Genomic DNA, 25,601 nt, shown 5'->3' with positions numbered 1-25,601 from the left:
TAAACTAAATGTGAACATATACAGTTCTCTCCAGCTTTCAGAGGAAGCTTAGGTCCCAAACAGATACCTTCTTTGTAACTTGCTTTTTACTGAGATCTTTTTCCCTCAATTAACACTTTTTAAGTGCCACAGAAAGCATTGTTTTCCATGACCTGGTAATAGCAGTAGTTTGACCTGGAATGTGATCTTTGTTTAGATGCATTCAAAGCATAAATTCTGACTCAGCTGGAATAGTTCATATATTTTTGGCATAGATAGGGTATCAGATAAGCCACGGTGACCTCATGTCTCTTGACCTTCTCTCTTCAAACATGATTTTTGCTTCTTTGATCTCTTAATTATATTTTTTAGAGATTTGTTATTAATTAAAGTGCCTTTTAGATCCTGGGAAGATGAGAAAAAAAATTGTGTAGTTTCAAGAATTTCTTGAAATGAAATTCATTTGTTTAATGTGGATGCTTTTGTTTAATGTGTTGTTTTTGTCTTTTCATTCTTCAATCATAAGACTTAAAGTAGCATTTTATGTACCAGGAAATAAACCAAAAAAGGTTTTTCAGCAGCCTAAGTAGGTATCACAGATTTTATTGGCTTTCCTCAAGTAGATCCTTTTCTCTTTTAGACAGTTTCAGCTTGCTTGGTTCTTTAAATCAAGAGCTAAAACTTAAAAAAGCAGCACTGTTACAAGCTAACTAAAAATGTTAGCTTGATCAAAAGGAAGGAAGAAAAGCTACAACATGTAAAACATTAAAATTCAAAAAAGCCATATTGGAAGCATTTAGATTTGGTGCAAGAGTCCCTCATACCTCTGTGGTCATAGTAGATTATCCTGAAAAGTTTAAATGATTATTAGTATACTTTGTTTAAGAAGACTGGGAGGGTTAGATATTTTCTTAGATTTATATGGGGGAAAAAATTGCATAAAATTGTTGTTCCAAGGATCAATCTCTCCTGTTTGGCCACTTTGGCTGTCTAGAACATCTTATTCCCTAATCAGTTTTTTTTTTTTTTTTTTAATTCACAGTGATTTTTAAAAAATAATCATTTTATATCTTTACCCACTTGTAGTATAAAGTCTCTCATTTGTAGATTTTAAGAATTTTTTTTAGTACTATTATTCCACATTTTTCTTTTGGTCTTTTTTCTTTTAAATGTACATTTAAAAAAAAGCCTCATGTGGGGCGCCTGGGTGGCGCAGTCAGTTAAGCACCCGACTCTTGGTTTTGGCTCACAATGTAGTCTCAGGGTCCTGAGATTGAGCCCAACACTGGGCTCTGTACTCAGCGGGGAGTCTGCTTGGGATTCTCTCTCCCTCTTCCCCTGCCCCTCCCCTCCCACTGGTGTCCCCCCCAATAAATAAATGATTATTATTTTTTTCATTTTCTTTTCTTTCTTTCCAGAATTCATTGTTTATGCACCACACCCAGTGCTCCATGCAATACCTGCCCTCCTTAATACCCACCACCAGGCTTGCCCAACCCTCCACCCCCCTCCCCTCCAGAACCCTCAGTTTGTTTCTCAGAGTCCACAGTCTCTCATGGTTTGTCTCCGTCTCCAATTTCTCCCAACTCATTTGTTTTCTCCATCTCCCAATGTCCTCCATGTTACTCCTGAGATTGAGCCCCACACTGGGCTCTGTGCTCAGAGGGAGGTCTGCTTGGGATTCTCCCTCTTCCTCTGCTCCTCCCCCTCCCACTCATGTCCCCACTCTCTCTCTCAAAAATAAATAAATTATTCTTTAAAAAAAAAAATTTCATGAGGGGTGCCTGATTGGCTCAGTTGGTAGAGCCTATGCTCTTGATCATGGGATTGTGAGTTTGAGCCCCATGTTGGGTATGGAGATTACTTAAAAATAAAATCTTTAAACAAACAAACAAAACCTCATGAAAGCCTCCTGGTCTAGAACTAGTATGAGTGCTTCATTTGGGAGTAAAGACCAAATATCATAACAGAAATCTCCACGCAGTAAATAAAGCCACTTTTTACGCTTCTGAGGACTACTTGCTTGTTTTGAGCAATGTTTAGTATGGGAGACTCCTCCAGACAAAATATAAACAGTCCCTTTGAGTTTTACAAAACGGCATTTACTTTTTAATTAATAGTAAATCTGCTTTCTATAGGATACAAAGGAATAGATTATCTGTACTTCCAAAGAGGCAGTTGGTTTTAAACCAGAGGAGACCTGTCTTTCTTGGTCCTAAGAGCTCTGTGCTAACTTAGGCCTTCCTTGGACTAGAAGACGGGTTAAAGTTGGAACTGAATCTAAAAACCCTGAATGACTGGCATGGTGCTTATACAACATAATAATGGCAGGTACCATTCTTGAGCATTTGGCAGTTGCCAGGTAATCTGTAGTACTCCTTTCTTGCATAAAGTCACTGAGTTTGTATAATGTGGCCCTTTTCAGCCCATTTGGCCCCTTGAGTTACGATCCTGTTCTTTAATTTGCTTAGCTTTTGGGGGCTTTGACACACAAGCCTGTAACATTCTCTATTTTCCTCACTCATTATGCCTTTGCCTGGCTAATCCCTATTAATTTCCTTTAGTTCTCAGCCTTAATTATGGGCATACCTTAGAGATACTGCAGGTTCAGTTCCAGACCACTGAATAAAGCGAATATCACAATAAAGTGAGTCAAATAATTTTTTTTTTGTTTCCTAGTGTATGTAAAAATTATGTTTACAGGACACTGTACTCTGTTAAATGTGCAGTAATGTTATGTCTAAAAAAACAATGTGCATACCTTAATTAAAGAATATCGTTGGGGGACACCTGTGTGGCTTAGTTGAGCATCTGCCTTCAGCTCAGGTCATGATCTCAGAGTCCTAGGATGGAGCCCTGTGTTGGGTTCTCTGCTCAGAGGGGAGACACGTCTCCTTTTCCCTCTGCCACTCCTCCTGCTTGTGCTCTGTCTCTGTCAAATAAATAAAAATCATATATATATACATTTCAGTGTATGTAATCCTTCTGGTGATAGAAGGTCTTGCCTTGGTGTTGATGGCTGCTAGCTGATCAGGCTGATGGTTGCTGAAGGTGGAAGTAGCTGTAGCAGTTTGTTAATATAAGACACCAGTGAAGTTTGCGGCATTGTTGGACTCTTCCTTTCACAATTTCTCTGTAATATGTGATACAGTTTGATAGCATTTACCCACAGTAGAACTTCTTTCAAAATTGGAGTCAGCCTCTCAAACACTGATGCTGCCTTTAAAAAAAAAAAAAAGATTTATTTATTTATTTATTTGTGAGAGAGAGCTCAAACAGAGGGAGTGGCAGGCAGAGGGAGAAGCAGGCTGCACGCTGAGCAAGGAGCCTGATACATAACTCATAACTCTGTCCCAGGACCCTGGGATCGTGACATGAGCTGAAGGCAGATGCTTAAAGACTGAGCCACCCAGGTGCCCCCCCATGCTGCTGCTTTAGCTACATGATATTTCAAATCCTGTGTTGTCATTTCAGTAGTCTTCACAGCATCTTCACCAAGAGTAGATTCTTTTTTTTTTTTTTTTTTTTTTCAGATTTTATTTATTTATTTGACAGAGATCACAAGCAGGCAGAGAGGCAGGCAGAGAGAGAGGAGGAAACAAGCTCCCCGCTGAGCAGAGAGCCCAATGAGGGGCTCGATCCCAGGACCCCGGGATCATGACCTGAGCTGAAGGCAGAGGCTTTAACCCACTGAGCCACCCAGGTGCCCCCCAAGAGTAGATTCTATCTCAAGAAACCACTTTCTTTGCTCATCCATAAGAAATAACTCCTCATCCATTAAAATTTTATCATGAGATTACATCATTTCAGTCACATCTTCAGGCTCCACTTCAGATTCTAGTTCTCTTGCTGTGCTGCTTCTACTACATCTGCAGTTACTTCCTCCACTGAAGTCTAGACCCTTCACAGTACTCCAGAAGAGCTGAAATCACCTTCTTCCAAACTCCTGTTAGTGTTGATATTTTGCTCTCTTCCCATGAATCATGAATATTCTTAATGGCATTTAGAGTGGTGAATCCTTTCCAGATCGTTTTCAGTTTACTTTGATCATGTCCATCAGAGGAGTCTCTATGGCAGTTACAGTCTTATGGAATGTAGTTTATAAGTAATATTTTAAAAGTCAGAGTTACTCCTTGGTCTGTGGGCTGCAGAATGGATATTGTGTTCACAGGCATGAAAACAACATTAATCTTGTACATTTCCATCAGAGCTCTTGGGTGAATAGGTGCATGGTCAGTGAGCAGTAATATTTTATTTATTTATCTGACAGAGAGAGAGAGAGAGAGAGAGCATAAGTAAGCAGAGGGAGAGAATCAGGGCCCCTGCTGAGCAGAGAGCCTGATGTGGGGCTCAATCCCAGGACCCTGGGATCATGACCAGAGCCAAGGGCAGATGCTTAACTGACTGAGCCACGCAGGCGCCCCTGGGCAGTAATATTTTGAAATGAATCTTTTTTTCTTCCCCCTGAGTAGTAGGTCTCAACGGTGGGCTTAAACTATTCATTAAACGGTTAGAGACAGAAGTGCTATCATCCAGGCTTTGCTGTTCGGTTTGTAAAGCACAGGCAGAGTAGATTTAGCACAATTCTCAGTAGCCTTAGTAGTTTCAGAATGGTAAATATACATTGACTTTAAGTTAAAGTCACCCACTACATTAGCCCCTAACGGTAGAGTCAGCCTGTCCTTTGAAACCAGGCATTGAGTTCTCCTCTCTAACTATGAAAGCCATAGAAGGAAGGCTTCATTCTCATTGGAAATCAATTGTTTAGTGAGGACCCCTTCATTGGAACCTTAGCTAGATCTTGTGGATATTGCTGCAGTTTCTTTATCAGCACTTGCTGCCTCGCTCTGCACTTTGATGTTAAGGAAGATTACTCTCCTTAAGCCTCATGAACCAGCCTTCTACCTTCAGACTTTGCTGCAGCTTTACCTCTCTCCTTCATAGAATTAATTGAAGAGACTCAGGGCCTGGCTCTCAATTAGGCTTTGGTTTAAGAGAATGTTGCAGCTGGTTTGATCTTCTCTCCAGACAACTAAAACTTTCTCTGTATCAGCAGTAAGGCTCTTCCCTTTCTTACCATTGCTGCATTCACTAGAGTAGCATTTTTAATTTTTTCCAAGAATTTTTCCGTTGCACTCACAACTTGGCTAACTGGTGTAAGAGGTCTAGCTTTTGGCTTATCTTGGCTTTGGACACTAAGCTTAATCATTTCTAGCTTTTGATTTAAAGTAAGAAACATGGGACACCTGGCTGGCTCAGTCAGTAGAGCATGCAGCTCTTGATCTCAGGGTTGTGAGTTTGAGCCCCACACTGGGCATAGAGCCTACTTAAGAAATAAATAAGTAAAATATTAAAGTGAGAAACATGCAAGTCTTTATTTCACTTAAACATTTAGAGGTCATTGTAGTGTTGTTAATTGGTCTAACTTGAGTATTGTTGAGTCTCAGAATAGGGAGGCATGAGGAGAGAGAGAGAATAGGGAGGCTTGAAAGGGCAGTTGGTGGGGCAGTCAGAACCCAACAACCTTTATCGATTAAGTTTGCTGTCTAGTATGGATATGGTTCATGGTGCCCCAAAACAATTACAAAAGTGCATCAAAAATCACCAACCAAAAAAAGAAAAAAGATTAGTGATCACGGGTCACCATAACAAATACAATAATAATGAAAAAAAACTGAAGCACTGTAGAATGTCCAAAATGTGACACGGACAAAGTGAGTAAATGCTATTGGGGAATTGGTGCGCATAGACTTGCTTGGTCCAGGGTTGCTACAAAATCTTCAATTTGTAAAAACCACAGTATCTGGAATAAAGTGAGGTATGCCTGTATCAGTTTCTTGGGGAGACCTTCCCTGGCCCCTGAGTCTAGATTAGGTGCCTCTGTTACACACAGACAGTAGCTGGCCCCTGGGCTACTATACTGTACAACCCATACTCAGCATGTAGCTGGGTGCCTAACTGAGTAACCTCACATGATTTGACAAGCCAGTGTACTTGTGGGGAAGGGGGGGGTAATGTGGATATTGGGATTCTTAACATGTATAAGGCAAAATATCATTTAATTTATACATTTAATTGAATTACTTTAGGCAAGTTGCTTAATCTCTGTGCCTCCGTTTCCTTGTCTGTAAAATGGAGATGATAATATCACCAAGTTCGGAGTTCTAAGAACGTAAATGAGTTCGTACATGTGAAGTGCCTAAAATAGTGCCTGGCATACTGGGACTGCTCCAGCAGTGTGTATTAAATAGGGAACCACATGAAGATTGTACTTTTAGGACAGATGATGAAACCGAGGCTCAGCTAGTATGTGACAAAGCAAGTTTTTGAGCTCAGATCTATCTCCAGAGCCCAACACGACTGGTGTAGATTGTATTTAATCTTTTTTTTTTTTTTAAAGATTTTATTTATCTACTTGACAGACAGAGATCACAAGTAGGCAGAGAGGCAGGCAGAGAGAGAGGGGGAAGCAGGCTCCTTGCTGAGCAGAGAGCCCGACTCAGGGCTCGATCCCAAGACTCTGGGATCATGACCCAAGCTGAAGGCAGAGGTCCAACCCACTGAGCCACCCAGGCACCCCGATTGTATTTAATCTTGATTGGAGCTCTCTACAATCAGACTTATTGCAAACGACTGTTCTACTGCCATGGCCTTGCCAAAGTCAAAGACTCTGAAATTAAAATTACCCTCTTTCAATGAATTTTATAATAAAAAATGGGTAACAAGAAAACAGTGACAAAACTCTTTAAAATTTCAGAATCTATTGCTGAGTGATTTCTCACTTTGAAAAATGGCTTACTTCAGAATTCCATTAAATATATCATATTTTTCTGACATACTCGAAATACACATTCAACATACAAAATTTTATTTATAAATAACTCAAGGAACACATTTATTATATATTTAAGACTTCTATGGTTTGATGAAATGGTGCTATCTTAGGAATTATGTTAGAGTTCGAAGCACTCTGCTAGATGCTGGAGTAATAAATAAGATTCAGTTCCTTCTTTCAGAGGCGATATGGTGGCCAAAAAATGTTCAGAGGGAGAAGTGAGGCTTAGCTTATGGGATGAGTATAAAAAGAACGAGCTTCAGGACTCCAAGCTGGAATTTTAAAGCTTTAGAGCTTTCAAAAGGATTGAACCTTGTTTTGTTTTTTGTTTTAAAAAGGAATGGCTGAGAAGGCTCCTGGGGACTAAGTTGTTTAAGTGTCCAATTCCTGGGTTTGGCTCAGGTCATGATCTTGGGGTTGTAGGGTCAAGCCCCACACTCAGCATGAAGTCAGCTGTCCTTCTCCCTACCCACTGCTCTGACTCCCACCCTCGCTCGCTTTCTCTTAAATAAATAAATAAATCTTAAAAGGGAAAAAAAAGAATGACTAGGTAGTAAAGTGAAAAAGTCAAAGTTCTTTAGCCAGCTCCTTAGACATACTACTTAGAAATATTTTCTGTGGATCCTTCCAGGAAATTTTATGTTATTTCAAATGTTTACAAAGTTATATTCATTTTCTATGGCTTCTGTAACAAATTACCACAAATTTGGTGGCTTTAAACAACAGAAATTTGCTCTCTTCTGGAAGCCAGAAGTCTGACAGGTCAGTCTAATGGGGGCTAAAACCAAGGTAGGGCCATGGTTCTCTAGAGGGTCACAGGGAGAATTCCTTCCTTGCCTCTTCTGGTGGCTGTTGGCATTCCTTAGTTTGTATCACATCTCTTCAGCCTCTTCTGATTTTGCTCTTTTCTGCCTTTATGTGGCCTTCTCTGTGTGTATTAAATTTTCCTCTTCCCCTGTTAGAAGGATACATGTGATTGTGTTTAGGGCCCATTCAGATGACCCAGGATAATCTCCCCATCTCAAGATCCTTAATTTATTTTTATTTAAATATTTTATTTATTTATTTGATAGAGAGATCACAAGTAGGCAGAGAGGCAGGCAGAGAGAGAGGGAAGAAGCAGGCTCCCTGCCAAGCAGAGGGCCCGATGTGGGGCTCGATCCCAGGACCCTGAGATCATGACCTGAGCCGAAGGCAGAGGCTTTAACCCACTGAGCCACCCAGGCGCCCCAAGATCCTTAATTTAATCACATCTACAAAAACATTTTTTCCAAATAAAGTGACATTTATAGGCTCTAGAGATTAAAATCTAGTCCCTTTGGCACGCCTGGGTGGTTCAGTGGGTTAAGCCTCTGCCTTCGGCTCAGGTCATGATCCCAGGGTCTTGGGATGGAGTCCCGCATCAGGCTCCTTGCTCTGCAGGGAGTCTGCTTCTGTCTCTGCTTCTGCCTGCTTCTGCCCTCACTCTCTCTCTGTGACAAATATATAAATAAATAAAATCTTTAAAAAAATAAAATAAAATCTAGTCCCTTTGGGGGTAGATATCAGCTGAGTACCAGTGTGTACATCCCCCTATATGATTTTACTAAGCATAAAAATTGGGCTTCATATACTGTCTTCTGATTTTCTTTTTAAAACTTAGTATTTCTTCCAGTAATATTTAAATATTTACTTTAGTCTTCATCTTTTTTTAAATAGCTACAGAGCGCTTAGTTGAATGGAACAATGTCTCACTTTTTTAAAGTTGTAAAAATATACAACACACAAAACTTACCATTTTTAATTAAGTACATTTTATTTTATTTTATTAATTTTATTTATTTATTTGAGAGATATTGAGAGAGAGCATGAGAGGGGAGAAGGTCAGAGGGAGAAGCAGACTCCCCATGGAGCTGGGAACCCAATGTGGAACTTGATCCCCAGACTCCAGGATCATGACCTGAGCTGAAGGCAGTCACCTAACCAACTGAGCCACTCAGGCACCCCCTGATTAAGTACATTTAAAATTAAGTACATTCACGTTGTTGTGAAACAGATCTCCAGACCTTTTTTCATCTTGCAGGTCTGAGTCTGTACATTCTCTTTCCCCCTTCCCCAGCCCCTGATAACCATCCTTCTACTTTGTTTCTATGAATTTTACTAGTTTAGATACCTCATATAAGTGGAATCATACAGTATTTGTCTTTCTGTGACTGGTTTATTTCACCTAGTGTAATGCTTTCAAAGTTCATCCATACTGTAGCATATAACATGATGTCCTTTTTTTTTTTCTTAAGGTTTTAAATTTTATTTTATTTTTAAAATTTATTATTTGACAGAGAGAGATCACAAATAGGCAGAGAGTCAGGCATCGGGGTTGCGGGGGGAGCAGACTCCCTGCTGAACAGAAAGCCCAATGTGGGGCTGGATCCCAGGACCTGGAGACCATGACTGGAGCCCAAGATAGAGGCTTAACCCACTCAGCCACCCAGGCACCCTGATTTCCTTCCTTTTTAAGGCTTGCATTCCATTGTATGTATATACTACATTTTGTTTATCCATTCTTCAGTAGACATTTGTGTTGCTTCTACTTCTTGAGTATTGTGAACAGTGCTGCTTTAAAGATTTTATTTATTTATTTATTTATTTATTTATTTATTTGACAGACAGAAATCACAAATAGGTAGAGAGGCAGGCAGAGAGAGAGGGGGAAGTAGGCTCCCCGCCGAGCAGAGAGCCCCATTCGGGGCTCTATCCCAGGACCCTGGGATCATGACCTGAGCCGAAGGCAGAGGCTTTAACCCACTGAGCCACCCAGGCGCCCCAACAGTGCTGCTTTAACATGGGTATATAAATCTTTTGAAGCCCAACTTTTAATATTTTTGGATATGTATATATCTATGTACATATGTATACATAAAATCAGAAGTAGGATTGCTGGATCACATAGTTATGTGGTATTCTATTTTGAATTTTTTAAAAGATTTTATTTATTTATTTGACAGGCAAGAGAGCACAAGCATGGGGAGCAGCAGAAGGAGTAGGAGAAGCAGGCTCCCCACTGAGCAGGGAGCCTGATGCAGGGCTCCATACCAGGACCCTGGGATCATGATCTGAGCTAAAGGCAGACGTTTAACCAACTGAGCCACCCCAGCACTCTATTGTTAATTTTTTGGCCAACTGTATCATTTTCCATAGCAGTTCAACCATTTTACATTTCTGCCAATGGTGTCCAAGGGTTCCTATTTCTCTACATTCTTTCTAATATATATATTTTTTTAAAGATTTTATTTATTTGTCAGAGAGAGCGAGCACAGGCAGACAGAGTGGAAGGCAGAGTCAGATGGAGAAGCAGGCTCCCTGTGGAGCAAGGAGCCCGATATGGGACTCGATCCCAGGACGCTGGGATCATGACCTGAGCCGAAGGCAGCTGCTTAACCAACTGAGCCACCCAGGCGTCCCGATTCTTTCTAATATTTATTTTAGTTTTTTAATATAGTAATCATTTTAATGGGTATGAGTTGATAATCTCATTGTAGCTTTGATTTGTATTTTTCTTTCTTCTTTCTTCTTTTTTTTTTTTTTTTAAGAGAGAGCACACAGGTTTACAAGGGTAGGGGGCTCACGCAGAGGGAGAGGAAGAGAGAATCTTAAATAGGTTCCACACTGGGTGTGAGGCTTGATCTCGTGATCGTAAGATTATGACCTGAGCAGAAATCAAGAGTTGGTTGCTTACCAGACTGAGCCACCCAGGCACCCCCCCCTTTTTTCTATTATTTATTTATTTGGAGAGAGCGCATGTGGAAGTGGAGGAAGGGGGAGGGGCAAAAGGAGAGGGAGAGAGAAATCCCAAGCAGTCTCCATGCCCAATGTGGGTCTGCAAGTGGGGTTTGAGCATACAACCCTGAGATCATGACCTGAGGCAAAATCAAGAGTCAGATGCTTACCTGACTAAGCCAGTCAGGCACCCCTCGGTTTGTAGTTTTCTGATGATTAGTGATGTTGAGCATCTTCATATGCTGTTGGCCATTTGTATATCAGACTTGGAGAACTGTCTAAGTCTTTTGCCCATTTTTTTAGGTGGGTTATTTGGGTTGTTGTACAAGTTTTTTTTTAATCTTCTGGATAGTAACCCCTCATCAGATACATGATTTGCAGGTATTTTCTTCCATTCTGTAGGTTGCCTTTTCTTTTCTTTTTTTTTTTTTTAAAGTGGGCGCTGTACTGGGCATGGAACCTAGTGCTGGGATTGAACTCATGACCTTGAGATCAAGAGTCAGTTGCTCAACTGACCGAGCCACCCAGGTGTCCTGGCTAAAACTTTCAATACTATATTGAATAGGAATGGCTAGAACAGCCATCCTTACCATGTTCCTGATTTTAGAGGAAAAGCTTGTCATTCACCATTGAGTATGATGTTAGCTATGGGCTTCTCATAATGGCCTTTAGAATGTTGAGATAGTTTTCTTACATTCCTACTTGGGGTGTTTTGATCATTGAAGTTATTAAATCTTGGCATATATGCTTTTTATTGTGTCAGTTGAGATGATCATGTGGTTTTGTTCTTTGTTCTTATGATGAGTTATGATGTACTGTATTGGTTAATTTTGGTATGTTGAACTGTTCTTGCATTCCAGGAATAAATTCCACTTGGGCATGGTGTATAATCTTTGTAATGTGCTGTTGGATTCAGTTTGCTAGTATTTTGAGGATTTTTCATCAGTATTTATCAGTGATCTTGGTGTGTAGTTTTCTTACAGTGGCTTTGGCTTTCATATCAGGGTAATTCTGGCCTTTTAGAATGAATTGGAACTGTTCTCATCAATTTTTTGGAAGAGTTTCAGGAGAATTGGTGTTAATTCTTCTTTAAGTGAATTCTCCAGTGAAGCTGTCGCTCCTGGACTTTTTTTTTTTTTTTTTTTAATTTTTATTTATATATTTGACAGACAAAGATCACAAGTAGGCAGAGAGGCAGGCAGAGAGAGAGGAGGAAGTAGGCTCTCTGCTCTGCGCAATGTGTGGGGCTCGATCCCAGGGTCCTGGGATCATGACCTGAGCCAAAGGCGCCCCTCTCCTGGACTTTTAATGTATCCTTTTAAATCCCTTCTAACTGATAGTTGATCGTAGAATGTTCAGCTAGATGTGGTCCCCTGAGTAGAGGCCCTGGGAATGCCTACTCTGAATGTGATAGTGACTTCTTGGTGCCACAAATTGTGCTTAGATGTGACTAGATGACTCAGAAACTCTCCTTCACTGTACTGCAATCGTGGAGAAGGAAATACAGTTCATATTTCTGACTTCTTGAATCAGTGTTTTTACGCTTACCACATTACTTTCTTTGCCAGGCATAAGAGACTTATTATTGTGCTTTTTGAGTGGTTTGTGTGAATTTCTTCTTTTTGGCCTGGGAAGAAAATCTGTTCTACTAGGGTGAGAGTACCTGGAAAAGCTCTTTCCTCTCTTAAAAAACCCTACCCTCCTCCCCTTAAAAACTAAAAAGGGAGTGCCTGGAAAGGAAAATGATGGTAGAACCAACATGCCTGCAATCTGGGTTCAGATTATCACTACAGCTGATACCATTCCTTTGTAGTAATTTAACCAAGGGCTAAAGAGAATGAGGTTATGAGATTTTCCCACTGAAGTAGAAGCATTTTCCAAGCATTTAACATTAGCTGCAGATACTGTAGTACTGGAGAACTTGGAATTGCAAGCCTGCCATTTATCATGTATAAATAGTGGTTGTGGAACAGTGTCTCATAAATTTCGGAGGTGGGAGAGCTGTTGATACAAACTCTTTGTTTTATGCATAACAACAGTAAAGCCACCAAAGATTCAATGACTTCCCTAAGGTTTCACAACTAGTTAATGATAGAACAGGGATTTGGAGATGTAAATTTTCTTCTTTCCAGCCCAGTGTTCCTCTCAGATTGGAGGGGGAAAAAAGTGCCTCCCAACACTTCTGGCTGAACACTGTAGTGTGTAACTTTTTAAATTACAAAATCCTACTACAAGAGGCGTAGCTTTTTTTTTCTTTAGTCTTTAAGCTCATGGAATATTTAATACATTTTAAATATAATAAATTATTTATGTTATAAGTTTAATGTCCTCCTTGTACTTTTCTTTTTTTCATTTTTATTTTTTAGAGGTGGAGGGGGGCAAAGAGAGAGGGAGAAAGAGAATCTTAAACAGGTGCCACACCCAGCACAGAGCCCAACACAGGGCTCAATCTTTTTTTTTTTTTTAAGATTTTATTTATTTATTTGACAGACAGAGATCACAAGCAGTCAGAGAGAGAGAGAGAGAGAGAGAGAGAGAGAGGAGGAAGCAGGCTTTCTGCTGAGCAGAGAGCCCGATGCGGGGCTCGATCCCAGGACCCTGAGATCATGACCTGAGCCAAAGGCAGAGGCTTAACCCACTGAGCCAGCCAGGCGCCCCAAAGGGCTCAATCTTACAACCTTGAGATCATGAACTTGGAAACCAAGAGTCAGCTACTTAATTGCTGAGCACCCAGGTGCCTCTTGAACTTTTGTTTTAAATTTAACCACAAACATATATACTCCTAAGCAATATATTGTTTGGATTTATGTAATCATATTGTATATTCTTTAGTATTAGCTATTTTTCTCTCAGCATGATTTGTGAAATTCACCTATGTTTTTGCTAACAGATGCCTTCATTTGTTTTCACTTCTCTATAATATTTTTCTGTGAATATACCACAGCTTGTTTATCCATTCTCCTGTCAATGGGTATTTTAATTGAAATATAATTCATATACCATAAAATTTATTCTTTAAACAGATACATACAATTCAGTGGCTTTTTAGTATATTCACATATTGTGCAACCATCGCCGCTGTCTAATTCCAGAACATTTTTATCACTCCCAAAAGAGACTTCATACCCATTAGCAGTCATTCCTTATTCCCCCTTTCTCTTTCTGTATAACCCATCCCTTGGCAACCACTATTCTACTTTCTGTCCCTGTGGATTTGCCTGACCTGGGCATTTCATATGGTCAGAATCATCCAACATATGGCCTTTTGTGCCTGGCTTCTTTAACTCAGCATGATGTATTCAGGGTTAACCCATATTGTAGTATATATAGCTGTTTCGATCCTTTTTTTATGGCTGAGTGTTATTCCATTGTATGGCTAGATCACATTTTGTTTACCCTTTCATCAACTGATGGATTTTTGGGTTGTTTCTCCTTTGGGGCTGTTAATGACTAATGTTGCTATTAACATTTACGTACCAGTTTTTGTGTGGACAGTATTTTCCACATTGGATGTACCAGTTTCTTCATACTCACCAACAATGTATAAAAATTCCAGACACTCTTTTGAAAGCATTTTTTTGTAATAGTGGACAAAGTATTTATAATAAGTTTTCAGATACTTTCTTGAAGCTTCTTCTTGGTTCGTAATCAAGAGAATTATACTTTTGATAAAGATGTTTAATATGATTTGTTATATAAAGAGATTGTTGATGCTTTGGATAAACTCATCTGAATGTTGGAAAACCAGTTCCACTGACAGATAGATAATACATGCTTTAGTTTGTTCTGTTTACTAGGAGTACTTTTTGTTTAGTCTTGTAGCTTGTTGATCCCAATAAAATGACCAGATTGGACTGTTCTTTGATGGGATTTGAAAGAGTGAACAATGACTGGTTTGTAAATGGAAGCGTATGTTACAAACCATTAGCACTAAATTAGGGAAAGAACGGGCTTTCATTCATAGGTGTAAAAATACAGAGCCCTACTAGAAATTAGTACTAAGCAATAATCCAATTACACTTTCATTCTCAGATATTGCTGATGGAGGAGCAATGCAAAATGGTTCATACAGCCACTTTGGAAAACAGTTAGGCAGTTACTTACAAAATTAAACATATACTTACCTTACCACCCAGCATTCCCACTCCTGGGTATTTGCCTAACAGAAAGGAAAACTTACTCCCATACAACAATCTATAGCAGCTTTTTTACAATTGTTAAAAGCTAGAAGCAACAAACATGTCTTTTAACTGGTAACATGGATGAACAAAATGTGTTAGATGATACCGTGGAATATTACTCGGCAATAAAGAGCAAATCACTGATATGTGCAACAACATAGGTGATCTCAGTTGTATTATAAATGAAATAAGACTACACACTGTGTAATTTTTTTTTTTAATATGACATTGTACAAAAGGAAAAAATTGTAGGAACAGCATGCTGATCAATGGTTGCCGGGGCCAGGGTTGGGTAGTGGGTAAAGAGGGTATTGACTACAAAGGAGCACCAGGGAAAATTTTGGGCTGATGGAGATATTCTTAATTATGGTGATGGATTCTCTGTGTCTACCAAAATTATAGCACTATGTACTAAAAAGAGTGAATTTTACTGTATGTAAGGTATACCTTAATAAACCCTACTTAAAAGCTCTCAGCTTGGGGGATCTCTCTTCTGTATATAATATTTTACTAAGATATTTCCTAAACAGTTTCCACATTGCCATGTTAAGTAAACAACTACTAATTGGTAATTTGTTAAAAGGTTTTACATGTCCAGTTTAGTCTCTTCATGGTATATAGTAAAGAAAAAAGCAATAACCAAAATAAGATGGGCTGTGTTTAGACTGATATTTGGTAAAATTTAAGAATTATTTAGGAATATTTATATAAAATGTGCATTTGGGACAAAAGATATAAATCCCTATAATAGTAATCTTGAGCTCTGATGTCTGAAACCAAGCTGTACCATCAGTGGATTTTTTCTCTCCAGATTTTTAATTCACTGACAACCACAGCACTGGGTATTATTCATTTGTGTATATACATGCACACACATACTCACTATGCTATGCTTACTGATGGTTATCTAGACTCCTATATCAAAGAGAGTGTTGGTCCTAATTTTGTGGTAAATATTTATTATTAAGTATTCATTTTGTAGCATACTGGGAGAAAAGGATGATTAGGATACATTCTAGCTCTTGCCCTTGAGGTGCTCACAATCTAATGGAGAGGCTGATCTGCAAACCATTACCCTCAGAATAGTGTGATAATGCTTCCTGGGGATAAAATGAAAGGTCTTAATTACCTAATTCAAAAGTAGCATTCACAGTTAAATGCACTTTAAAATGAGATTTTTTTGGCAGTTTACAATCACACTATTTCCAATCTGAATCCATTTCTCTTCCTGGCAGCCTGATCCTAGAATTCTGTAGGATCTTCTGAGACCTTGTAACCTCCGTCAGTTCCCCAGTAAACAGAGCAGTCTTCATTCCTGTCCTTCAGAATCTGTATTTCCACTTGAACCCATGTTTAAGATGGAGGATGTTAAGGCACTTATAAAATAGTCTTTTGCTTCACTAAATGGATTCCCATACTTGTTGGTAGTAGTTTAAAGCTTTAATAAGACATATTTATTCATCTAGATTAGGTGGAAGAATATAGGCTTAGTAAATACTTAAATCTCTTTCTGATGGTATGAGACACAAAATGCAGTCAAACCTTGTAAACTGAGATTGAGGGAAAATTCCTCTTATGAAAAGAAAATTAAAACTCATTGACAATCAGTGGAGAGCTCAAAGACCATTATTTAACTCCCTGAAATAGTAATACAGTTTCTACTACAGTTTTCTCAAGAACTCTTCATATTAAATTGGATAGCTGCACATCACAACTGTATTTGCATGCACGATTTAGCTACATACACATGTCGTGAATTTTTAATTCTTTGCCAATTCTTGGGCACATTTTGCTCAGGAGAATGAGAATGTTTTCCATTTCACTTCCTATTACCTTCTTACTCATCTTCTTATCAACCATTTCTCAGGTTGTAGAGAAGGAAGGTGAAAGGGTGGGGTGAAGCAATTCGGGCTGCCAGAATTCCTTTCTGGGCCTTTTAATTACCATTTGAAGAAAGTTAACTGCTCAAATTAATGGAATAAGCATCTTACAGGTTGGGGGCTAAGTATTTACTCTGAAGCTTTGCTATTGCCTGCAGCAATTTTTTTCATTCCTGGAGGAGGGATTAGGATTGTGATAGTAGGATAGGTAGTAGATAGTAGGTCATCTCCTTTGTTTCGGGAACCTTGCCTGTGTTGCCACCAAAGAAGAGGCCCACCCAGCCTGGGTGGATCCTCCTGTCTTGGAAACCTTGTGGGCTGGAAGCAGCCCCCTGAGTCCTGCAGACTTACGGGCGAAGGTGCGGACCCTTTAAGGCTTCAGTGTGCGCCCGGGAGGGGGCCGAGGTGGGGCGGGCACTCTGACAGCGAGCTGTGGGCCCCGCCCCCGGAGGAGGCGTTTCCCAGCGGCCCTCCGCACCAATGCCGCCGCGGCCCGCCGGGTATTCCTGCTGATTCTGCTTGGACCGTAGGGCCCCCAGACCTCTCCCTGCTCAGGGAGCGTAAGTGTCAAACTGCGGGCGAGGGCCAAGCATCCTGTGCCCATGCCGGAAGTCCTGGTGGACAGTGCAGGGGACTTTCCTGGCCTATCAGAGGCTTAGGCTGCGAAAGAGCGTAAACAATGACGGCTGCAGTGAGCTAAAGCCTGGGGCATCTGCTCTACTTCTGGGTGATGACAGCAACCCTAGGATGCTTGTTTGGATATGCAGTGGTTGAGCGGTGTCCACGACCCGACTTTGCCCCTGCCTGGTTTCTACTTGGGGTGAGGAGAGGATTGCTTTTACCTGAGTATATAGAACCCCATTGAACTTGATGGGTGGAGTTGGATCTTGTGTCCTGGGCCTTGGGTCCTTCGCCTGGGATTTGGAGACCTGGGTAGTTTAGGGATGAGTAAGCATTGGATTTTCAGCTACCGTGGTACATTTGAGCAGTAACTGGGGAAGTTGACCTAATTCACAGCTCTGTCTAGCTTTCCATCTCCCCAGAGGCCTGGTGTGGGTCCCCCTTTCGGAGACATTAATAGTGACCTTTTACTGGGGGGGAGTCTAGTTAATCTTCTGTCCTGATGATATGAATAGCGAGCAGGATGTGTAAGAGAGGGCTCAAGAGACAGCTCTTTACCCTTCCCCTTCAGAAGGAGTGTGTGAGAGGCCACCATCCCAGGACTAGGACCGCAAACACACCCAAGTTTGCTGAGATAACCTGCTAGAGAATCAGTTCAGATTTCTGGCCGCCTGATAATACAGAATACTCCAGCAAGAGGTTAATACTTGTCCTTGTTAATGGGAATTACCTGGAGGCATTGAGGCTTTTTAAATTAAAGGGAACGGCTTGTCATTTTGTTACTGGTTACTTAGAGATGAATTTTTGTCTGGCTTGGCCAAGTAATAACAATCTTAAGTTTTCTATGACAGTTACATAATTGTTATGCTTCTTTAGTCCATTTGTCCTTTCAATACAAGGTTTGAGTAAAGCTTTTTGGACTTGTGTGTATTGTGTTTTATCCCTGTATTATAATTATTATTTTTGTTTTGAGTGAATCTGTTATCATACTTCATTGGTCATTCAAAGGGTTTGCTTTTTGAGTGGGCAGAAATTTTCCTCAAACTTCCCTCACACTTATTCTGTGCTTCTGCAGTAGCATTTCCTTAGCCAGAAGTGAGAGTCCAAGAATGGTAATCAGATCCAGATCTCTTGTATTGTGATAGTGAAGAGCTTTTGTAGGTCAAGAGCTTGGGAATTAGCCATAAAATAGTTTCACTGCCACAGCTTCTTCCCAAGTAGAAAGCTAAAACAGTCCGTCTAGTAGCTGTGTAATTATTCTTATAGACTGTCAAGTTACAGGAACTTGAAAGGACATTACACTTGGACTCGTGAGTGGTGCAGCAGAGTTGTGGACTGAGAGGAAGGAGATAAGAGATTGTAGGCCTAGCTCTAACATTACTCATGACTTGGTCTCTTGGTGCCTTACTTTTAGCTAGTTGATGAATGAGATCATACATAGGTATCTTGGGTGTATATGTTAAAATAATACATAATGCATACTTAATAGGTAATTTGTTATTTAATTGAATATTAACCTAAAAAATCAGTTTGAAATTTATTCTAAGTTTTGCCTTTATGTATGACCTTGGAAACATTTCTTAACCTCTGGTCTAAAAATAAACAATTGCATCTAAACCTTTTTCAGCAGTAGTGTGATTGAATGGTATTTTGAGCTATTTGGAAGTTGTTTTAGATACAGCAGTGGTCTAACATTATAATATTTTTGTAGAATAGATTTATTTTAGCTGGCTTTCTTACCTTTTCCTCTGTTTCAGCCAGGGTAAAGTCTCTTGAGAGCTCTGAATAATATGAAAGTATAAACATTTGTAGTATGGACTAGATTGAATGAACTATAGTAAGCATCAGGTATAGTTCAAATTAATTTTATTAATGTTTCTCTTTGTTGGCAATTTTCTTCACTCTTGAAGCATCAAACCTTGCTGTGTAATGACAGCTCGGTTTCCCATGTCTGTGTTTAAAAAATCCAGAATCCTCTGTCTAATCCTATGCCATATTTCCAGCCACTTAAAGATCATATTTCTCAAGTCTAAAACCAAACTCATCATATTCCTTACCTCTTCTCTACTCCCCAAAAGTAAACAATCCAGAACTACTACTGATATTTTTATGTCATTAGCACTGCTGTTCTCCTAGTCACTTAGACTGGAATCTCCGGCTAGACTCTTCCTACTCCCACATCCTTACTTGCTAAGACTTACTGATTCTACCTCTTTAATTAACTTTCTTTAGTACCCCCTGCCCATCCTATCCATTCCTAAGACCCCCATGGCTCCTATTTATCTTTGTCCTAAAGTACTGCAGTAGTTTCCTATCAAGATTCTATTTTTCCTCTCTTTCAATCCATTCTACATAGATTTATCTTTCTGACATAGATAGGATCGTGTCATTGCCTTGCCTCAGTCATCAGCATCTTATGCTGTTTAGCTTAATATTCACGATTCTACATGATCTGACCCTCCTCTATCTTTTGTCTTAGACTATAGTAAGTGGAGCCATTTATTGTTCCCTGAACATGCTCTGTACTTTCCTATCTCCAAGACTTTGCCTTTTTTTTTTTCCTCAGCCTAGAATATCCCCTACTTTGGTGTCTTTGTCTGTTTTTTAAAAATCTCACCTGTCTTTCATCACTGAGTTCAGATGCTATCCTTTCGGTAAGATTTTCACTGACCATCCCTCACGTGCTGGTGGTTAATCCTATTTTGAACTCTGTTACCCTGATTTATCCCTTGCTTAAGGCACTTTCTGTACATAATGTATTTTGTATTATGATTATTTGTTAAGAAGACTTATTTGTACTTCTGTGAACTTAGGTGCATCGTGGTTTGCCTACAGGGAAATTTAGTGAATGTGAATGCTTAAGGTAAGAGTGGAATGGACTAATTTCCTGCTTATTAAACCTTGTTATTAGAAAGGACTCTTAACCTATGCAGCCAGCCTATACATGTAAAATGATCAGTAGCTTGAACAAATCATTCTTATCTTTCTTATGTCCTAAGGACTTTTGTTAGTAAGCTTTGGGGTTTTTTTCAAAGCTGCTTCTTTTTTAAAAAATTATTTATTTATTTATTTATTTATTTGCGTGAGAGAGAGCACAAGCAGGGGAAACTATAGAGGGAGAGGGAGAAGCAGGCTTCCTGCTGAGCAGGGAGCCCAAGGGAGAAGCAGGCTTCCTGCTGAGCAGGGAGCCCGATGCGATGCAGAGCTTGATCCCAGGACCTTGGGATCATAACCCGAGCCAAAGACAGACACCTAACTTCCTGAGCCACCCAGGCACCCCTAAAAAGCAGTTTTAATGAAATATAATTTATATACCACTCAACCATTTAAAGTGTACAGTTCAGTGGCTTATCTAAGATTTGTGCAATCATCACCACAGTCAATTTTAAAACATTTTCATTACCCTGAAAAGAAATCCCATACTTCTTAGCCTTTACCCTTTTAATTTCCCTAAACACTTCAGTCCTAGGCAAACACTGATCTACTTTCTGTCTCTAAAGACTTGCCCATTCTGGACATTGCATATAAAAGGAATCATATAATCATGTAGTTGTGTCTAGTTTCTTCTAGGTATAATGTTTTCAAGATTCATCCATGTTATAGCATTTATTAGTACTTCATTTCGTGTGTGTGTGTGTGTGTGTGTGTGTGTAGAAAAATACATACAACATAAAATTTACCATCTTAACCCTTTTTAAGTGTGCAGGTCACTGGTGTCAAATACATTTACTAAACTGTTAAGAACAGATACTACACTTGATCTTAGCCAAAAGGCTGAGAAGCGATTCAGATACATTCATTATGTTATAGAAACATAACCATCATCCATCATCATAATTTTTTTTTTTCATTTTGGAAAACTGAAGCTTTATACGCCATTCCTCAATCCATCCATTCACTGGCAACAACCATTCTCCTTTGTATCTCTGATTTTGACTGCCATTTATGAGTGGAATCATACAGTATTTGTCTCTTTGTGGATGGCTTATCATATTAGCGTTGGCCTCAGGACTCATCCAGGTTATAGCATATGTCAGAATTTATTTTTAAGGCTAAATAATATTCTCTTTTATGTGTATTCCACTTTTTAGTTATTTTGAATAATGTTGCTATGAAATGAACATGGGTATACAAATATGTCTTTGAGACCCTGCTTTTCAGTTCTTTGGAGCATATACCCAGAAGTGGAATTGCTGGGTCACATAGTAATTCTATTTTTTATTTTTTGAGAAACTGTCATATTGTTTTCCACAGCAACTGTACCATTTTACATTCTTTTTTTTTTTTTTTTTTTTTAAGATTTTATTTATTTATTTGAGAGAATGAGTGATTGAGAGCTAGGACAAGCATCAGGGGGAAGAGCAGAGGGAGAAGGAGAAGCCTTAGCAGGGAGCCCATGTTGTCCTGGTCCCAGAACTCTGGTATGACCTGAGCCAAAGGCAGATGCTTAACCAACTGAGCCCCCCACCTCCCATTTTATATTTGTAACAGCATGTGCAAGGGTTTCAATTTCCCCACATCCTTGTCAACACTTGTTTTGTTTTGTTTTGATAATAGCCATCCTAATAGGTGTGAGGTGGTCTCCTAGAGTTTTGATATGCGTTTCCATAATGATTAATAACGATGAGCATCTTCTAATGTGCTTATTATGAGGCCATTTATAGATCTTCTTTGGCAAAGTATCTAGCTAGTCAAGTCCTTTGCCCATTTTTTAATTGGGTTGTTTATTGTTGAGTTTTAAGAGTTGGTTTTTTTTTTTTTTTTTAGAGTGGCTCAATTCCATGACCCCAAGATCCCGAGCTGATATCCAGAATCGGGCACTTAACCAACTGAGTAACCCAGGCACCCCTTAGGAGTTCTTTATAGTACTTCATTTCTGTTTATTAGGAATAATATTTCACTGGTATGGACTTACCATATTTTTCTTTTCTGTTCATTAGTAGATGGACATTTGGGTGGTTCCCATTCTTTGGCTATTGTGAATGTTAGTTTGGTTTCAATTTGCTGGGTGTATTGAAAACAGTACTGCATTCCTCTAAAGAAAACATTCCACCTTTAAGTTACCTGAATTTTCATGAAATTGTTATGTTTTATTCTATATGTATTCCATTTTATACTGATTCTGACGCTCTTTATTACTTCCTGTATATATTCTGAATGTTCCCAAGGCCTTTGCTTTCCTTTGTGATAATGGGTAGTTAAAATTTGCAGATAGAGACAAAGTTCAGCTTTCAAACAAGTAATGACTTTAATGATACCTTCTCCAAATGTTCTAGAATTATAGCCAGAAATTTAGAATTCATATGAATTATAGCCATCATAGTCCACCATCCTTTTGTTTTTATTAATCTCAAGGAAAGCTTTTCTTTTTCTTTTTCTTTTAGATTTTATTTATTTATTTTAAGATTTTTATTTATTTATCAGAGGGGCGGGTGGAGAGCCAGCACAGGCAGACAGAATGGCAGGCAGAGGCAGAGGGAGAAGCAGGCTCCCCGCTGAGCAAGGAGCCCGATGTGGGACTCAATCCCAGGACGCTGGGATCATGACCCGAGCCGAACTGAGCCACCCAGGCGTCCAGATTTTATTTATTTATTTGACAGATACAGATCACAAGTAGGCAGAGAGGCAGGCAGAGAGAGAGAAAGAGAGGAGGAAGCAGGCTCCCCACTGAGCAGAGAGAGCTTGATGTGAGGCTTGATCTCGGGACCCTGGAATCATGGCCCCAGCCGAAGGCAGAGGCTTTAGCCCACTGAGCCACCCAGGCGCCCCAAGGAAAGATTTTCTTGATCAGTTGGTAGAGCCATCTCAATGGAATGTAGGCTTTGGGGCAGGGTGTCAGTGAGGGGGTTGGATTGCATGAATAATTCCAAATTACAATTATAGTTAAAACTATAGTCATTCCCTTCTTATTCAAAGGCAGGTTAACAGTGTTTTAAAGCCCAGTTGGGGAGTTAGACTTGATTATTAGGCAGCAGCTGATAAGGGATGATACCCCTTTAAATTTTAAATTTATTTATTTTTATTTTTATTTTTTAAGATTTTTATTTATTTATTTCACAGAGAGAGAGAGAGATCACAGGTAGGCAGAGAGGCAGGTGGGGGTTGAGGGGGAAAAGCAGGCTCCCTGCAGAGAAGAGAGCCCGATGTGGAACTCTATCCCAGGACCCCGAGACCATGACCTGAGCCGAAGGCAGAGGCCCAACCCACTTAGCCACCCAGGTGCCCCTAAATTTAAATATCTAAATTACATAAGTCCTTTTGGAGGCAAATGAACTTGTTTTTCATATTATGCTCATTTACTCTTTCTATTTTTTCTCTTTTTCTTTTTTTTAAAGATTTTATTTATTTAGCAGAGAGAGAGAGTACAAGCAGGGGGAGAGTGTGAGGGAAAAGTGGGCTGATTAGAGGCTGGATCCCAGGGTCCTGAGATCATGACCTGAGCCAAAGGCAGACATTTAACCAAGTGAGCCACCCAGACACCCCTATTCTATATTTTCTTTCTTTTTTTTTCTCTTTATATTTTAAGTGAATTAGGTAATCATGAAGATAAATATTATTATTTATAAAGTTTTAATAGTTTTCACTATAGATAACCTAGAAACCATATATAGATAATTTGTAAGAATTTCACCAAACTAGGATTCAAGAAATCTCTCCTAGACCAGTCTTTCCTACTTAGATGACCTTAGGTAAGACACTGAACCTTTTATTTCCCTATATGTAAGAAGAGGATAATTAGGGGCACCTGGTGGCTCAGTCGATAAGCATCTGCCTTCAGCTCAGGTCATGATCCCAGCGTCCTGGGATCAAGCCACATATCTGGCTCCCTGCTCAGTGGGAAGCCTGCTTCTCCCTTTCTCTCTGCAGCTCCCCCTGCTTGTGTTCCCTCTTGCTATGTCTCTCTGTGTCAAATAAATTAAAAATCTTTAAAAAAAAAAAAAAAAGAAGAAGAAGAAGAGGATAATTATATTTGCTTTATCCCATGTTGTTTTTTATGGTTTTTTGAGCATTGTGAGAATAGAGATTAATGAGACAAAAAATGCCCTTGCTCAAGGGAATCTTACAGTTTAGTAAGAACAAGCTGCATAACTAAGAATAATATAGAAATGAAAGAAAACTCAGGGAGGTAATAAAACAGTGTGCTTGCACTTATATTATAAAATACATAGAAGCAGTTAAATGTCTTCCTCACTGGAATCTCAAATTAAAAAAAATTTATAAATACTTGTAAAATATAAAGTACTATTGAGATATATGATTGGTATGAGCTGTTTTAAGTAGGAACTTTGGGACTATTGTAAATAGTGCCCTAAAGTCTGTGAAGAAGCAGGAGATGCATGGTCTTGCCCCCAAATGTTAATTAGACCAAGAAAGGTTTAAAAGAAAAAGCAAAAGCCCTAGTTTCAGTTCTTTATTTGGTCAATGTATACATGAAAGTAAAGAAGGTAAAGTGACTATAATAAAACTATAAATTGTCTGTATATTATGTGGGGGTGCCTGGGTGGCACAGTTGGTTATGTGTCCTCGGGTCTTGGTCTCACGGTCATGAGTTTGAGCCCCGTGTTGAGCTCCACGCCTAGCTTTTAAAAAAAGGCCTATACACTATGTGTAATGTATTTTATTTTCTTTCCTTTTCTTAGATTATATTTGTAATGATTTGAGAGAGAGATCACAAGCAGGTGGGAATGGTGGAGGGAGAAGCAGACCCCCCCTGAGCAGGGAGCCTGACTTGGGACTTGATCCCAGGACCCTGAGATCATGACCTGAGCTGAAGGCAGACCCTTAACAGACTGAGCCACTCTTCTACATTCACTCTGTAAAACCATTCTTTACACTCCTTATATGTCTAAAATTCATCCGTTTTCCTCTATCTGCACTGCTACTACTATCCTTAGGTTCCAGGCCCCCATCATCTTTCATTTAGACCACTGTATTCTAACTGATTTCCTTCCATTGTTACTGCCTTCCAAACCATTCTTTATATTGCTTTTTACATGTATAGCATACGGTGTTCAAAAATGTAAGTTTGAGGGCATATGTAGTATTTCCTATTTACAGTCCTTCAAAGTTTCATTTTACACTTGGGGTAAAGTCCGACTTCCTTAACACTGCTCACAGGTCTGTCCAGGGTTTGATCTTGACTACTTTGCAGCCTGACTTTACACACCCTTGCTTTCTGTGTTGCATTTTATACTTTATAAAGTATACTTTATATACTGAATATATATACTGTATATATTCAGTATACTTTATACTGAACCTTTTCAGTTCCACAAACCACTATAATAAAAGGAGTTAGAATAGGTGCTATGGCAGTTTCTAAACTCTTATCTCCATTTCTGTACTTGT

At 39.4% G+C, this 25,601-nt stretch overlaps 1 protein-coding gene across 8 annotated transcripts in view; it reads left to right on the top strand.

The window, feature by feature from the left end:
• Positions 1-25,601, top strand: part of CKAP5 (cytoskeleton associated protein 5) — a 108,258-nt gene that overhangs the window by 6,778 nt on the left and 75,879 nt on the right. For 2 of the 8 annotated variants that reach the window (XM_082747450.1, XM_082747447.1), the window contains exon 1: positions 20,071-20,115. The exons of 2 other annotated variants lie outside the window; for them this stretch is intronic. The gene's annotated coding sequence lies outside the window, so the exon portion shown is untranslated. Of the gene's footprint in view, positions 1-17,065; positions 17,452-20,070; positions 20,116-25,601 lie in introns of those variants that run through there. 4 more of the 8 variants (XM_082747449.1, XM_082747451.1, XM_082747446.1 and 1 more) reach the window with 4 other exon arrangements.

The sequence above is a fragment of the Mustela nivalis genome (genome assembly GCF_964662115.1).
Source record: "Mustela nivalis genome assembly, chromosome: 9".
Taxonomy (NCBI): domain Eukaryota; kingdom Metazoa; phylum Chordata; class Mammalia; order Carnivora; family Mustelidae; genus Mustela; species Mustela nivalis.
This window is presented reverse-complemented; position numbering and strand designations above follow the sequence as displayed.